Source organism: Pseudophryne corroboree, chromosome 5, assembly GCF_028390025.1.
Source record: "Pseudophryne corroboree isolate aPseCor3 chromosome 5, aPseCor3.hap2, whole genome shotgun sequence".
NCBI classification, from domain to species: domain Eukaryota; kingdom Metazoa; phylum Chordata; class Amphibia; order Anura; family Myobatrachidae; genus Pseudophryne; species Pseudophryne corroboree.
In genome coordinates this window covers 332034569-332048183 of record NC_086448.1, presented here as the reverse complement: position 1 = coordinate 332048183, position 13615 = coordinate 332034569, and the positions used below count along the sequence as shown (strand labels likewise).

The following is a 13615-nucleotide window of genomic DNA, read 5'->3' as shown; positions in this document are numbered from 1 at the left end:
TACCCATGGTCCTTACGGAGTCCCCAGCATCCACTAGGACGTTAGATAAAATATGTTAATGTTGTTTAGTAAAGTCTATGAGTTCAGGATCAGGACCGGATATAGACCTTGTGGCGCCCAGGGTGAAAAATAGGGGCGTAGCTTCATGGAGAAGGGACGTGGTCAGTTATGCCCCCTGTAGCTGTGCCCTCAGTACTTGTGCCCCCAGTACTGTGCCTCATGTAGCTGTGCCCACAGTAGTATTGCCCCCAGTACTGTGCACACTGTAGAGTTGTGCCAACAGTAGTATTGCCCCCAGTACTGTGCCCCCTGTAGAGTTGTGCCCCCTGTAGTATTGCCCTCAGTACTGTGCCCCCTGTAGAATTGTGCCCCCTAGTCGCGCAGCTTACAAAAAATACAAAAATAAAAAATAAATAAATGAATACTCACAATCCCCGCTCCTGCTTCCCGACCGCTGCTGCCCTCCACCTCCAGCCGCCGGCGCCGCACCTCGGATCTATGGGAGAGACGACATGACGTCTCTCCCATAGCACTGCATAGACACTAGAGCTCAATTATGACCTCTAGTGTCTATGTGCCGCTCCCACAATGCAGTGTGGTGCGCGATGACTTCATCGCGCACCACAGAGCACCGCATCTACACAGCACCAGGCGGCACCAGTATCGGATCTTGCACGGCAGTGGCGCCCTCCGGACGGCGGCTCCCCGGGCAAAAATCCTGCTTGCCCGTAGCAAGATCCGCTACTGTTCAGGATCTATATGGAGGCAAATTACTTTATGTCAGAAAATTCCTCGTCTCATAAAGGACAGAGTAAAAGCTCAATAAAGTGCTTTGTGTCCCATATTGGGACATATTACTGCAAATTGTCTGTTAAGTGCTGAACATATGTACCATAATTTGAAGCATGTGAACATATGTTTATCTTAGTTTTGCTGCTTTATTATGGACTAAAACTGAAAAATAAATCAGAATCCTGCTCATACAAGAACTGAGAACAGTTGATGTATAATAATGTAAAAAGGTTTTCCATAAACATGTAACTCTCTCTAAAATACATTAGATAAATATTTAGGGAATATGTAAAATTTACCCACTGCATATATGGCACCCAAGAACTGTGTGTGTGTGTGCCCCTTTAAGATCTTTTGTAGAGCTTCACAGCAGAAGGAAAAGTGCTTGGGAAGGAGGAGTTATCTGCAGCCCTTGGTCCGGTCACGTGGTGTGAGAAGAGAAAGCTGATTGACGAGAGGCTGCTGGTAGAAGCTGAACCTGCTATGAAGAAGAAGGTGGAGAGCGTGGTGTGTGCTGAAAATGGAGGAATGCGGAGCAGAGCGGTAGCTGTAGTTTGGAGAGAGCTGCAGGACGCTGGGTGGTGAGAGCAGCACTATTAAGAAGAGCATTGGGTGTTGGCCAGGCGCTGTATCCATCTTGACAGAGAGTGAGCAGCCATTACAGTGGAACAACAAGCTTGAAATTCCATTCCCTTGGTCTGAGTGAGTACTGTTTGAAACTGACAGCCAGCCACAGAAAAGTGTTTTTTTCAGCCTCCACCACCTGTGTTACAAACTAGCCAGTGATTAAGAAGGGTGCAGCCAGCAGCGCCACATTGTACCAACTAAGACCCATAGAAGGAGAGCTAAGCCAGGACAACTCAAGAAAAATGTTTGTACTCCAGAGCAGAGTTTAAACGCAAGGATAAGAGACATATCCGAGCAAACAGACTGAGGCCCAGATCTATCAAGCCTTGCAGAGTGATACATTGAGTAGTTATAAAGTACCAACCAACCAGCTCATAACTGCCATGTTACAGACTGTGGGGCGGATGTATTAACCAGGAGAAGGCATAAGGAAGTGATAAACCAGTGATATGTGCAAGGTGATAAACGCACCAGCCAATCAGCTCCTAACTGTTGTCGAAGTCAAAAATATTACATAGAGAGAACATACAGACTACACACATTATGAGTCGCTATGCTTGCAAATACTCGCAGTGAGCACAGCAATATATGGTAACATACGCATTTACACGGACATGCCACAGAGATGGATTCGACACATATTTCATACAGCACATAATTATAACATATCAAGCGCCAGACATCATAATGATTTAAAATTATATAATGGAGTAACGTCATGTATGCGTATTATTGGAGTGCAGCCAGATAGACATGTCATATTTGGTATTAAAGCAACCAGATTAATGTGTAGATTCATTTGATACTTGTTATTAAGTTGTAGGACATTGCAACAAGTAGTTATGATTAAATGTATGAAAGCTAAAATCACTCTTATTAGGACAATAGACATTCCAAACAGGTGGTGGACAGGAAACTCAGCCAGCCCTTTTGATGTCTTCAAGGCTGAACCTGGTTAGCATACGAACAGACCAGTGACTCATCATGAATGAGAAAGTTCCCTCCCTTAGACTAGATGTGTGCACTCCCCCAAACTAGATAACACATTGCTGATCAGACACACACAGGAGTTAGTTGCTGTTTTGTCCCAGACGATGGTGGAGATGTTACCATACCAGTTCCTGTATTTATTTGCTGAGAGAGAGAGATACATTAAGAGGAGGATGCATTGAGGGAATGGTATTGTATGCTGGCCTGTAACTGTATGTATTTTGTATTAACTGATTACTGTATAAATTGTAACCATGTAACTATATGTATACTGTACATTGTGATATATTGCATACATATCCTTTTAATAACAAATATATACATCAATGAGCTTTTGAACTCAGATAATGTGTGGGTGTATTCTTTTCTCTTAAGGGATGTAGTGTTTTGAGATGTACAGCGCACTTTTATCGTATATGGTAATAAGATGCACCTGGCGTCTGCAGTATATATTAGAGCGGGCATTTTAAATATTTGTTAGAAAGCAATTTGGTATTTACACTGTTAATTTACATATTGGAGCTGATTGGCTGGTTTGTTTATCACCTTGCACTTATCACTGGTTTATCACTTCCTTATGCCTTCTCCAGGTTAATACATCTGCCACAGAGTTTGAAAAATGATAGTTAGGAGCCGATAAATCTGGGCCTGAGTTTGTGCAGAGCAGACAGATACTGTAGTTATTGCTGGAAGGACTGAGCTAATTATGTAAGTGTTAACCAAGCCCTGCAACTAAAGAGACTGAGATTGTTCCATACAAAAGTCCCTTTATTGTGACATAAGTGCCGTGGTTAAGAGACATTACTTTTCCTTCACTAGGTACATCCCCTTTGAGATAAAGTACGGCGTTCCATTGGCATTTCCCATCCCAGGATCCTCTTAATTACTGTGTGCCCATTTCCCCCATTGCCATGCTGTGGCACAACAAACTTTAATAAGAGCTCCAACGAACACTGCCTGTGAAGATACTTGCTACCTTGGCTAGGGAAGTTAGAAAGTCAGTATTTAGGATTACTGAAACGTATTGTCATTGTTCTTGTTATGATCACATTATAGAATGAACAGTGTCTAATTTGATTTTCCTGATTCCAATGATTTTATGTTAATTTTGTGATTCCAATTGCTTCTCATCCTGATTATAATTCTTCTTCTTTGTGATTCTAATAACTTGTCTTTTGCAAACTGGATGAAAGTTTGTGGTGTGAAATGTAGAAAAATGGCATATTCTTATTTTCGGGATGTACCACTCAAGCAACATTCTTTGATTAATCAATAATTCCAAATACATACCCTGCCAACCCCAGGGGTGTTACACATACATATATGTTCTTAATCTCCTGTGCTTTATAATATTCTAAAATGCCAATTTCTTTTGTAGGCTGGCAGATGAGCAACAATATGTGTCCATACTGCACTTGTTATCAGGATTGGCATTAGTATACAATAGTATTTCATATAATGATTTATTGATCAGTATTATGTTAATTTCTTTAGTCATGTTAACTTCTGTTAACACAAAGCAAGCTTATGCGCAATGGGCCTGATTCAGGTGTGTTTGGAGTAGCTACAGTCAGATAGTATTGCTGCTGCTTACATGGAAGAATCAGCAATAGCACTTAAATGTTAATGCAGCAGGAGGCATCATGCCTCCTGCTTGCATTAGTGATCCGAGCTGCATCCTAGGACACTGCATTAAATCATCTGCGGGAGGATGGAAAAGAGAGAGATGGAAGGGGGCTGGGGGGAGACACAAGTTGGCAGAAGAGACATAAGGCAGATGAGACAGAACTAACTGAAGCTGGAGAGATGGGAGGGGGCTGGAGAGACACATGGGGGGTTGGAGAGATAGGAGGAACCTGAGAGACACAGAAGGGACCTGGAGAAAAACAAGGGGAATGAGCTGGAGAGACAGAAGCTGTCTGGAGAGACACATGGGGCTGGAGCTGGAGACAGAAGTGGGATGGAGAGACTCAAGGAGCTGAAGCTGGAGAGACAGAAGAGGGCTGTTGATGCAGAGCCATCTGTCACAGCTATTGGGCAACTCTTCAGCTATGCTTTTCTTCTGCATCAGACCAGCTACTGATCCCTTTTTTATATAGCAATAGCAGCACCAGTGGGGAGATCAGGTGTGGATGGAGGAACAATAATGCCCCTTAAATCCATCACTGTGAAATAGTAATGTAAAGGAGTACTCCCAATGTGTAAAAGATCTCTGTAGCCTTGTATTTTTGAGGAATTGTCACAATGGGCAGATGATGAGGATCCGAAAACTGGGCATTCGTTGAAGAACTGGTCGCAACAGCAGGAAGGAAATGAGGAGGTCAGAGGTAATTCCTTCTCATATACCATGAGATTCAAGGAGAAGCTAGTGGTAGAATTAACTAGTGGACTGAGATAGGTGGATGGAACCAGCTGACTTTGGGGATTAAATACTTGGAGACCAAGGAATGTTATTGCAGAGTTGCTGCGGTTAAAGAATACTGTGGAAGAATGATTAAGAGTCGCGGCTGAAGAACACTGAAGAATGCTGTTAAAGAATGAATGCTGAAGAGTCATTGCTGAAGAACACTGTTGAAGAAATAGCCACAGGAATTTCCTGAGGGAGCTCAGAACTGGAGCTTCTTCACTGGGCAGTAACTTAAAGCACTGGCAACATTAAAGACTGAGCTGCCCCCTTTTTAAAGAGGAAACTGCCAGGGATTGGCTGAGAGTTCCACAGAGTCCCAGCTATTGGCCACAGATAATTGGTCCCCAACAGGGCGGAACCCAGTGCTGCAGACACAAAAGAATGCACCTATTCATCCGCCTATGGCCCTCATTCCGAGTTGTTCGCTCGCTAGCTGCTTTTAGCAGCATTGCAAACGCTAGGCCGCCGCCCTCTGGAAGTGTATCTTAGCTTAGCAAAATAGCGAACGAAAGATTAGCAGAACTGCTACTAAATAATTTGCTGCAGTGTCTGAGTAGCTCCAGACCTACTCCTAGACTGCGATCACCGCAGTCCGTTTAGTTCCTGGTTTGATGTCACAAACACGCCCAGCGTTCGGCCAGCCACTCCCCCGTTTCTCCAGCCACTCCTGCGTTTTTACCGGGCATGCCTGCGTTTTTTCCGCAAACTCCCTGAAAACGGCCAGTTTCCGCCCAGAAACACCCACTTCCTGTCAATCACACTACGATCACTCGAGCGATGAAAAAACGTTGCTCGACCTTGTGTAAATCTACAAAGTTTTGTGTGAAAGTACTTAGCGCATGCGCGCTGCGTACCATGCGCATGCACATTTTAGCCGTTTTTTTTCTTAATCGCTGCACTGCGAAAATCGGCAGCGAGCGAACAACTCGGAATGACCACCTATATCTCATAGGTTCAGCAAGAAAGGAATACATCCCTAAATACTGAATGTAATGCAAACAAGTCCTAATACATTCTCCTTTCAACTTGCCCAATTGAATGGCAGTGAGTAGTGGATACATTTAGTTGTAGTGATCCATCACATACTCTGGTAACTATTTCTCCTTCTGGACATATTTCAAGGTCATCAAGCTTCAATCCCAAACATTGAGCTTGCTCCTGTAACTTTATTTTGTCACGTGTCTAGTGTCAGCATTTGCTGTTGTTTTTTTCTACATTTTCAGTCTGTTATTATTGGGCCTTAAAACAATAATAATTCAGTACAACATTATAAATTACAGTAACCGTACATTGTAAATGATATATAATTAAAATATGTTTTATTCTATATTATTTTACAGTTACTATTATTTTACTTGGCACGCTTCATTGTTAACATAAAAATGATTTAGGTGGCATCTTTTGTGGTTTTACACAACTTTTGGCCCCTTGCAAATGAATCCCTGCTTATATATATTTTTTTTATTGGTGTCTAAATGCTAACCTTTCTGTAACCTTTTCATTCTGAACCAGAGTGTCTTATGAGTGTCTTTATAGTGTTTAACCAAGACTATGTGCGATCAGGCAACAAAAATACTAGTGTTCAAAGGTTTGAGTTCAAATGTTCAGAAGCAGAGCAGAGTGTAATGGTATATCTGTGAATAAAATAAGCCTGTGGAGAAGCAGGAGCACCCCAGCCAAAACACAACATATAATTGGACTTCATTTTTTCCATATGTATCAACAAAAACAGCTCGTATAAGATGAAAGCCTCTCTGTTTGGGACATTTAATTCAGTGTAGAATTGTCAAGTGTTATTTATTTTTAGCAGTCGTTTTTGATGAAATCACTTATTTTAGCTGTCTGGAATTTAACTTCAGTTCATGTCATTAGTAAATGTAAATATTTCATAAAATAAAAATGCATCTAAAATATCTGTACTTAAAATCTTAATATAATTGGCAATTTCTATAATACCGTAACAGACGTACAATCTTACATTGTGTCATAGTGCAATTTAAGTAGAGACAATGAAGTTACAGATAATGAAAGACACAAACATGCGTTACAGTACTGTTCTGAGTTAAACATGAACCTACTAATAACAGGTAATATTTATACTGACAGTCTCATGCTGAATCACACTGTATAGTTCCCTTGGGTTTATTTATGCTGAGAGAGAATGTAATTTATAGTTTTGCAGCATTTGTTTCCTGTCATATTAAATATGATATCCCAAGAAGGATTATAACGGACACCGGCTTCCTGTGGATTTCCAAAACAAAGTTGGAAAGGAACTGTACCTTTAAAGCAGTTGTGAGTATATTTTTTTTCTTGCTTTCATCTACTATTACTTGTCATTGTCTGCCCCAAATATACGTTCTGCATAAGTCATACCGGGATGCATTTTTTTTGTGGGAACTTCAATAGTGCCTTTTAGCCACCCACTGTATAGTGTTTAACAAACATTACTTCTAACGCAGATGTGCTGTACAATCAGAACGTAGGGGGTAATTCAGACCTGATTGCTAATCAATGCGTACGCAACCAGCGTTTGCAAGTGTGTGACCGCAACGAAAGAGTGCGATCAGACAGAAATCACGCCCACCATGCACGAGTGCACAAAAATGTGCAAAAGTGCACAAAAGGGGTGTTTACTATTTTTCTTCGCATGGGAGCGATGCGTTCGCAAGGTTGCCATTCGCATCGCTTGCAACATGGAGCTTGTCGTACATGTACGTTGCATTCGCTAGCTTGCAAATAATCGCACAATGGTTTTTTTTTTATTCTAAAAAAAACAATCACCCTAAGGAATTGTAAAGTGACTGAACAATTAAGTGATCAAACACTGCAAAATGAAGAGTTTGACATCCTAATTACTCAATAACATTTAGCAATTAAGGCAACAAACATATCAGTTTAATATATTTGTTGTCCTATTTGCACAATACCCAGAAATGTATTACATTTCAAATTAAAAAAAGGTAATTCAATTGTACCATGTCATTTATTTTTTTTAAACTTTCAAAAATATGAAGAATATATGTAAAAGTGTTTAATGTGTATATAATGTATGTCATACATTCACGGTTTTCACAAACTCATAAAAAATGACATATGGTACAAATTCATGTTTGTAAAAACCGTGAATGTATGACATACATTATATACACATTAAACACTTTTGCATATATGCTTCATATTTTTTAAAGTGTTTTAAAGGGGAGTGTTAAAGTTCCAAAAAATCTGCTTCTAACTGCCATTTAACAGGCTGTGTATTTAAAATGGCAGTTAGGAGTTTTTTAGATGGTACTTTATCACTCTCCATTTTTTCACTTTCAAAATTATCTCTACATATATGATATTTCCCTCTTAATAAACACAACACACAAAAATGTTGGTATACAATTTTATTAACAAAATAACAATTTTTCTAAAGTTTTTTTAGAAAACAAAAATGTTACCAAAAATATTTTTTAAAACATTGATTTCCTCAAGTAGGCCCAGAACATGCTGCTCCATCCGCTGCTGTACCAAACCAGTAGCGGATCTTGCCACGGGCAAGCAGGACTTTTGCCCGGGGCGCCGCCTTCCGGAGGGCGCCGCACCATGGCAAGATCTGCTACTGTGCTACTGTGCCCCCCGCTGTGTCCGCTGTGTCCCCCGCTGTGAAGGGAACTAGACGCTACCTGTCTAGTTTCCCTTCGTGGTGAGGACCTTTGCTGTGCGGTGCGCGATGACGTCATCGCGCACCGCACAGCATTGTGGGACTGACACAGACGCTAGGGGTCATAATTGACCTCTAGTGTCTATCTGTCCCATAGATCCGAGGAGAGGAGCGGCGCCGGCGGAGGTCTGCAGCGGTCAGGAATCAGGAGCGGGGATAGTAAGTATTAATTATTTTTTTGTGTGTAAGCGGCGCTACTCCTACAGGGGGCACAAATGGGGGCACAACTCTACAGGGGTCATAACTGACCACATCCCCTGTATGAAGCAACGCCCCTATTTTCCATCCGGGGTGCCAAAAGGGCTAGAACCGGCCCAGTACCAAACATATTGGCGTATTCTGATCTCCAACCTCAGTATCTGTAAAGAATGTTTGAAAAATTATTATAATTAATGTCAGAAATTAAGCAATATAGAAGTAATGTACAAAGCACACTTCAACAGCTCACTGTCTAGATCAGGGATGGTGATCTTTGGCACTCCAGCTGTTGTTTAATGACACATACCAGCATGCCCTGCCACAGTTTTAGCATGGACAAATGGACAAACTGTTGCAGGACATGCTGAGATGTGTAGTTCCACAGCAGCTGGAGTGCCAGGGTTTACTCATCCTTGGTCTTGGTCCTGGGTCAGCAAACTGCAGCCCTTCAGCTGTTGTTGAACGACACATACCAGCATGCCCTGCCACAGTTTTAGCTTGGACAAATGGATAAACTGTTGCAGGACATGCTGGGATGTGAAGTTCCACAACAGCTGGAGGGCCGCCGGTTGTATACACATGTTGTAGTCTATTTACAGTTGAAAGAAAAAGTATGTGAACCCTTTGGAATTTCATGGATTTGTGCATAAATTGGTCATAAAATGTGTTCTGATCTTCATCTAACAATAGACAAACACAGTCTGCTGAAACTAATTCCACACAAACAATTATATGTTCTCATATTTTTATTGAACACACCATGTAAACATTCAAAGTGCAGGGTGGACAAAGTATGTGAACCCTTGGATTTAATAACTGGTTGATTCTCCTTTGGCAGCAATAACCTCAACCAAACGTTTCCTATAGTTGCATATCAGACCTGCACAATGGTCAGGGAGAATTTTGGACCATTCCTCTTTACAAAACTGTTTCAGTTCAGCAATATTCTTGGGTTATCTGATGTGACTCACTCTCTCGAGGTCATGCCACAGCATCTCAATTGGGTTGAGGTCAGGACTCTGGACCACTCCAGAAGGCGTATTTTCTTCTGTTGAAGCCATTCTGTTGTTGATCTACTTCCTGTTACATCACACATCTTCTGTTGAGCTTCAATTGGTGGACAGATAGCCTTAAGTTCTCCTGCAAAATGTCTTGATAAACTTGGGAATTCATTTTTCCATCGATGATAGCAATCTGTCCAGGCCCTGAGGCAGCAAAGCAGCCCCAAACCATGATGCCCCCTCCACCATACCTCACAGTTGGGATGAGGTTTTGATGTTGGTGTGCTGTGCCTTTTTCTTTTCCACACATAGTGTTGTGTGTTCCTTCCAAACAACTCAACTTTAGTTTAATTTGTCCACAGAATATTTTGCCAGTAGTGCCGTGGAACATTCAGGTGCTCTTTTGCAAACTTCAAATGTGCAGCAGTGTTTTTTTCTGGACAGCAGTGGCTTCCTCTGTGGTATCCTCCCATGAACTCCATTCTTGTTCAGTGTTTTACGTATGGTAGCTTCGTCAACAGAGGTGTTAGCATGTGCCAGAGATTTCTGTAAGTCTTTAGCTGACACTCTAGGATTCTTCTTCACCTCATTAAGCATTCTGCGCTGTGCTCTTGCAGTCATCTTTACAGGATGCCCACTCCTAGGGAGTGTAGCAACAGTGCTGAACTTTCTCCATTTATAGACAATTTGTCTTACCATGGACTGATGAACATCAAGGCTTTTAGAGATACTTTTGTAACCCTTTCCAGCTTTATGCAAGTCAACAATTCTTAATTGTCGGTCTTCTGAAAGCTCTTTTCTGCGAGGCATGGTTCACATCAGGCAATGCTTCTTGAGAATTGCAAACTCAAAACTGGTGTGTGTTTTTTATAGGGCAGGGCAACTTTAACCAACACCTCCAATCTTGTCTCATTGATTGGACTCCAGGTTGGCTGATTCCTGACTCAAATTAGCTCTTGGAGAAGTCATTAACATAGGGGTTCACATACTTTGTCCACCCTGCACTGTGAATGTTTACATGGTGTGTTCAATAAAAACATGAGAACATATCATTTTTTGTGTGGTATTAGTTTCAGCAGACTGTGTTTGTCTATTGTTGTGACTTAGATGAAGAACAGAACACATTTTATGACCAATTTATGCACAAATCCATGAAATTCCAAAGGGTTCACATACTTTTTCTTGCAACTGTATAGTTTTTAATTTTTGAAACTAAAAACTATGATAAAAAAACTAAAATAATCCTTACTCTCCTCCATAGGGCCATTCTCCTCCTCATGACCACCGGGGGATGGTGACGGTATGTCCGCAGTGTAAACTCCAATTTCAGCATCTGAAAAAGATGTTTAATAATGTAGCCTAAAATAATTCTATCCTTATGCAATATAGAAAAAATGTACAAAGCACACTTCAATACCTCACTCTCTAGGTCAGTCATAGTGAACCTTTGGCTATCCAGCTGACCTGGAACTACACAGCCCAGAATGCCCTCCAAGAGTTGAGCAAATTACCCATGTAAAAACTGTAGCAGGGCATGCTGGGATGTGTCATTCTACAACAGCTGGAGGACAAAAGTTTTAACATCACTGGTCTAGGTCCAGGGTCAGCAAACTGCGGCTCCCAATCTGTTGTTTAACTACACATCCCAGCATGCCCTGCAAAAGTTTACACATTCCCAAATTGCACAACTGTTGCAAGGCATGCTGGGCTGTGTAGTTCCACAGCAGCTGGATAGCCAAAGGTTGAAGACACATGTTGAAGTATCTGTTTACTTGAATGGGGCGGGTGTTTGAGGGGGAGAGGGTGGTTGAATGGGGGCAGGTGGTTGAAGGGGAGAGGGTGGTTGAGGGGGAGAGGGTGGTTGAATGGGGGCAAGTGGTTGAGGGGGAGAGGGTGGTTGAATGGGCGCAGGTGGTTGAGGGGAAGAGGGAGTTTGAGAGAGAAAGGGAGGTTGAATGGGGGAGGGTAGTTGAGGGGCAGAGAGAGTTTGAGAGGGAGAGGGAGGTTGATTGGGGGCAGGTGGTTGAGGGGGAGAGAGAGTTTGAGAGGGAGAGGGAGGTTGAGTGGGTGAACGAGGTTGGCATTGTTGGGCCCTTCTTTCAGCTCTTTCTAAGGAGAGAGGAACACAGTTTATGTGTTTTAATAAACATTTGTTAAAAAGCAACAAACCCTACTCAATAATCAACATGAAACCTACATTTTTTTAAAAACTAAAAAAAACTCAAACTTTATTATACTACAAATAAACACACAATTATTACTGCTATGCTAATGTTTGTACTTTACTCAACATACAACCCACACATACTCTACACACCCATACAAACATCTATGCATACCAACATACATTTTCAATATCTTCTGGCTAAACTTACTGTATGCATGCAAATATTACACAACTATAAACTGCAAACACACTCATGCGCACACAAATACTACAGTATGCATTACTTACGGTCCCAAATTTGCTGCCCTAATTCAGTGAGCAACTGCGGCTGCCTTTGGCGCAGGTCGGACCACCGCCTTTTAATTGGACAATGGTCCGCCTGCTGCGGAGCTTCACACGCAGCTTCTGGCGTACCTCCCTGTAGGCCGCACGCTTATGGTCGTTTGATACATATGGGCCCATGCTGCCTACGTGGTGGTCCATCACTGAGGTAAGGCGCTGCAGCTCCTTGATGGTGAATGCGGCAGCTCGCATGGTGCCATAGGCGTATTAATCTAATTTGCAAATATTTATACTGTCTGCCTGCTGTTGATTGGTCGACAGCTGTGATGCTCATAAATACAAATAAGCTTTATTGCTATTAATGCACATTAACAGTATGGTCCGTGCCCTCGGTTGCGTAAGCAATTGCGAGTGTATGCTACTGCAAGTGTTCAATCAACTGAACATTGCAGGATTATTGTTTTTGGTTTGTTGTTATGTGTTTGTTTAAACATGGAAACAAAAACAAATTTGTAAATATCACTTAAGACACATCAATGCACAACAAACAAACAACACATATGCAGCAACATTTAAAATTAAAATTAAAACATGGTAAAGTGTAAAGAAACACATAACCTCATTGTTATTATACAAAATATATATGTTGCCAGCACAACACTACTTCTACAGTGATGTTGTGCATTAACTCTTGACATGCTTATTTTTTTAATTTTACTACATTACAGTATGTTTTATGTACAGCCACTAACATTGTTGTAAATAGGATATTGTTATGCACAAATGCAGTACTATTGTTTTTTATTTAAAAAAAAAACTGTTATCAAATTTGTGTGGAAATAATATTGAACCACAACAATAAGCACTTGTCAGACGTGCTAATATCTCAAATATACCTAAAATATTGTGCGACTATTCTATCCCTAAGGGCATGGCCATCTGTTCTCCAACCCGTGCCTTCATGTACAGCCAACCCCTGGCTCCTAATCCCCTGGAACCAAAATTTGGTTTTGGGTCAGCTCCACATGCCTCCTTACAGTAATATTGTGCAGTATTGCACACAGGACCACTATCTTACTAGCCATTTCTGTAGAATACATGAGGTAGCCACCAGTGCGGTGGGGCACACGAAAAAGGCCTATTAGGAGCCCAATCATGCGCTCCATCACCTGTCCGGTGGCTGTAAGTGTGGAATTAAATGCCGATTGTGGTCCTGGTGTTGGTGTGCTGTAAGGAGTCATGAGCCAGGGGTTGCAAGGATATCCACGATCTCCTGCAAAAACACATAATAAAAACCTACATAAATATGTTGAACAATTAGACAACAACACAAATGAAACTTTAATACATGATGTGTCTCCAACTCACCCAAGATCCATGCGTCTTGGCCTTACAACATGCTTAATTTTTGCCATATCCCTGATTGCCGAATCACGTGGGAATCA

The 13615-nt window shown here is 41.6% G+C and overlaps 1 protein-coding gene across 1 annotated transcript in view; it reads left to right on the top strand.

The window, feature by feature from the left end:
• The first annotated feature begins 1258 nt into the window (after positions 1-1258).
• The window catches only part of LOC134929033 (transcription factor SPT20 homolog), a 74044-nt gene continuing 61687 nt past the window's right edge, over positions 1259-13615 (top strand). Inside the window, exons 1-2 of the mRNA XM_063924893.1 lie at positions 1259-1494; positions 6991-7111. The gene's annotated coding sequence lies outside the window, so the exon portion shown is untranslated. The remainder of the gene's footprint in view (positions 1495-6990; positions 7112-13615) is intronic.